The sequence below is a fragment of the Sorex fumeus genome, unplaced genomic scaffold (genome assembly GCF_029834395.1).
Source record: "Sorex fumeus unplaced genomic scaffold, SorFum_2.1 ptg000054l, whole genome shotgun sequence".
Taxonomy (NCBI): Eukaryota; Metazoa; Chordata; class Mammalia; order Eulipotyphla; family Soricidae; genus Sorex; species Sorex fumeus.
The window spans coordinates 11,483,681-11,487,830 of record NW_026606111.1 but is presented as its reverse complement, the minus strand read 5'-3'; the positions used below and the strand labels follow the sequence as shown (position 1 = coordinate 11,487,830).

Sequence of the window (4,150 nt, the reverse complement as noted above, 5' to 3'; positions counted from 1 at the left end):
GACTCAGAAACAAATCTCAAAACCCAGTGTCTTTTGGCAGAAATGCATCCAGACCCCACAGTACGTTACTGTCGCCTGGACACCCCAGGGAGGAAAAGGTGTTGTCACTCCGCCTGCTCCAACTAGGTGGCTTGGTGGCCGTTATCCTCCAGAGGCCATTGGACAGCCAGGCTTGGACCTGCAATGATGAAACTTGTTGGGCCTCATAGGATGGGGGCGGGGGCCAGGCCTGTCCTCCCCACCCCAATGAGACCCTAAGTCATCGCCCATGAATGGCCCCTCTAGCCCCTGCCCAAGCTGCTTAACGGCCTTGATCCCAGAGACTCAGAAACAAATCTCTAAACCCAGTGTCTTTTGGCAGAAATGCATCCAGACCTCACAGTACGTTACTGTCACCAGGCCACCCTAGAGGGATAAGGGTGTTGGCCCTCCACCTGCTCCCACTTGGCGGCTCGGTGGCCGTCATCCTCCAGAAGCCACTGGACAGTCAGGTCTCGCAGTGATGAAACTTGTTGGGCCTCACAAGATGGGGGTGGAGCTGGTCGTGGTCTCCCCGTCCCAAAGAGACCCCAAGTCATCACCCACGAACGGCTTCTTTGGGTCCTAATTAAGCTGCTCAAAGGCCATGGTTCCAGAGACTCAAGAGCAAATCTAGAAACCCAGTGGCTTTTGGCAGAAATCCCTCCAGATTTAAGTGTTAAAATTTTGAAATTTCAAAATCACATGGCCCTACTGCAGCCACACAACATCATATGTTATTCATAACCAGCAATAGAACACAAATTGTCTACTGTTGCCTTTTCAGCAGATCTGAGTGTTGGGGTAAAATCTCAAATAATAATGGTGGGCCTGGTGTCAAAATATTGAATGTGATCAAAGTAGAGAGAGTAGTAATGTGGAAATCATCTGCCCCACAGGTAGGGGGAGGATGTGAGGTGGGGGTATACTGGGGTTTTTGGTGGTAGAGAATGGGCATTGGTGAAGGTACGAGTATTTCATTATATGACCGAGACTTAGACCCGAAAGCTTTGTAACTGCTCTCATGGTGATTCAATAAATAAAATTATCAAAAAATGAAAGAAAAAAGTAAGGCGGAGTTCATGCACAATTCAATCAGCTAATCAGTGGCTGAATAGATAGCAGTACTCCTACATAAAAAAAGTCTGTAAGTCTACAACTGTATCTCATGGTGTTTCACTAATAAAAATTTTTTAAAAATATTGGGGAGAGGTGGGATGGCTGGCAGGCAGGGAGATTACCTAGTTTCCAGTGACATTTAATCCATTGCTATCTATTTAATCCATTGCTCTTTCTAATATGTTTACCCTTCTCTCTGCCTCTTTGTTGAATTTACCTTCTCTGGGTATCTCTCATAATTAGGCATTAAGATAAATCTTTGTATAAGACCTCAGTATTAAGGCCAGAAAGATAATACAGCCAGATAGGCATTTGCCTTGTACACAGCCAACTGATTAAATTTCTGGCACCCCATATAGTCCCCTCAGCTCTTCCAGGGTTGATTCCTGAACTGAGTCAGGAGTAAGCCCTGAGCACAGCTGGTTGTGGCCACAATCAAAAAATAAAGTAATATAAACAAACCTCAGTATCACATGCCCCTTTGCCATTTACATTTTTAACAAGTTAAAATATATATTTCTGTCATATATATTTATTTAATGAACACTTAATAAATATGTATGATAAATGCATATTGTATGAATATTTTATAATTATATATTTATAGCATAGAGTGATAGCACAGCGGGTAGGGTATCTGCCTTGCACGCAGCCAACATGGCCGACCCGAGTTCGATTCCTCCACCCCTCTCGGAGAGCCCGGCAAGCTACCGAGAGTATTCGATATGCCAGACACAGTAACAACAAAGTCTCCAATGGAGACGTTACTGGGCCCGCTCGAGCAAATCGATGATCAACGGGAGGGCCTTTACTTACTTTTATACATATATAATATATAAAACTATATATATATATACTATACAAACATATATAAAAGTATAACTGAAAGCATGGCTTCTAACTCTAATCCCATATATGCTGCAATTCCCTCCATGCTAGTTATTTTACTAATATCTCTGTTATGTGGTCATTAATGACATCCTTCATGCTCTGTCCATTAGTAAAGATGATTGTTGTTGTTAACTATCTTTTCTGAAATTTCAAATCCCCTTGATTCGTTTTTTTTCTACTTCCTCTTTTTCTTGATATTATTTTTACTTTTGTAACTGTCACCTCTATTTCTTTGCCTGTCTCTTCTGTGTCAGTTCTATAAAGACCCATAATGAAATGCTCTTTCATGGTGATGTTCTCCAGTATTTTGTCTTATTCTGCTCACATTATCTATTTCTGTGTTCTCAACTGCCATATGTGAATGTTAATAAAGTCAAACCTTGATTTTTCATCCTTGCTCAAGTTTATATTTTTTATACTTCTAGATATTTCTGTTTGGCTGTCCCATAAACACCTGATATCCAATTATAAGAATAAACTCATTTTCTTTCCATAATTATTCCGTTAATTATAAGATCAGAAAGAAATCACATTTTACCTAGTTTACCTCATTAAAGACTCAGGTATCATTTTTAATCATGCTCCTCTCTCACCTACTTACTCTCTCATCTATTTACTCATTGAAAAACCACCAAATCATGTGAAAGATAGTACTGATTTTGAAATATATCAAACATCTTTTGCCATCTAGTCTCATTCGAGTATTGCTGGAAAGATATTGGGTTATCATTAACTATCTGTTATGTGATATTTCTCTATAGTTGTCTCTATCCACAAATTAAGAGTAAAATTCAGACTATGATTGTACATAATTGTGTAAACATTTGTAATATGAAATATCAAAGAAATATTTACTATATTATAGTCTTGAGATTTATGAAAATTTGACTCTCTTGAGAAATTTTATTTTTATTTAACATTGGACTTTGCAAATATATTTTGTGTGAATTTAACAAATTACAATAGTAATAGTTTCCCTTGATAGGATTGTATTCTATAAAATGTGAATAGATTAACACAACACAAAAATGAATACAATTAGCCAAAAAGATAAATATAACAACAAACACTTCAAATCTATATCTGTTTATCTTGTACTCACAAAATGTATCTCTTCTTACATAATGAAAGATGGGAAGAAATGAAAGCAAAAATCTTAATTTGATTTCTTTGGTTTTTTTTCCATTCTTATCACTACTATTTATTTATGTAGATAGCAGTTATTTTACTCTAAGACAGGTACTTTGAATTTTATAATTCTGAAGATAATTTAATAATTACATCAGATGAGTGCATGAAATAGAATAGAATGCTTAGTTGAATTTGAACTTTATATATTTATCTTGTTTTGGTTTTAGTTTCACTTTGTTGCTTTTCCATGTCCCCCCATTCATAATATAGATCAGGCAGAGTGCCTGACTGAGGTGAATATGAGGTGGATTGATTGTGGCTCCCCTTTCTATAGGGTCAGTATAAAGAATTCGGCTTCTGGTAAGTACCAGAAGAGCTTTATCCTGATTTCTATCTAAATTTAATTTTTCAACCAAGAAACTATAAAGCAAATAAAATCTATGTTTAAAATATCCTGCAATTCCTTTGTTAAATTGCTGTATAAAAACTCCATTAAAAATATAGATCTATTTTGGGCTGATGAGAGTCCAAGAAGGCAAGACTCTTGCCTTGCATGCAATTGAACACCAGGATTTTATGTCTCTATGCTCCCTTAGCTCTGCTAGAAGTGATCCCTGAGTGCAGAACTAGGTGTAAACTTTGAGCACAGTCAGGTGTGCCCCCACTCAAAAAAAAATATCAACAACAACAAAATGCAACACAGAGCTGTATGAAATATAACTATTTAACTCGAGTATAATTTTCACCAAACATTGAGATGTATTATTAAATTTACTGAGAAGAGCAATCTTAGAGTAAATTAAATTTGTATTTGTAAGTTGAGCTCATTTTTGTATTTTCTTAAATTATTCTCTGAAATGATGGAAATGAGATAGAAATGAGCAAGGGAATAGATTTTATTAAAAAATATAGTTCTGGGCTTAAGGGTATGGGGAACCTGGTTGCATATAGCTTCAGTCCCTTGTACCTCTTGGTTTCATAGTCACTATGA

The 4,150-nt window shown here is 37.0% G+C and overlaps 1 non-coding gene across 1 annotated transcript; it reads right to left on the bottom strand.

The window, feature by feature from the left end:
* Positions 1 to 3,404: 3,404 nt before the first annotated feature.
* LOC130033888 (small nucleolar RNA SNORA51) lies at positions 3,405 to 3,536 on the bottom strand. Its single transcript, XR_008793997.1, has one exon. It is a non-coding gene; the product is annotated as a small nucleolar RNA SNORA51 (small nucleolar RNA).
* Positions 3,537 to 4,150: the final 614 nt, after the last annotated feature.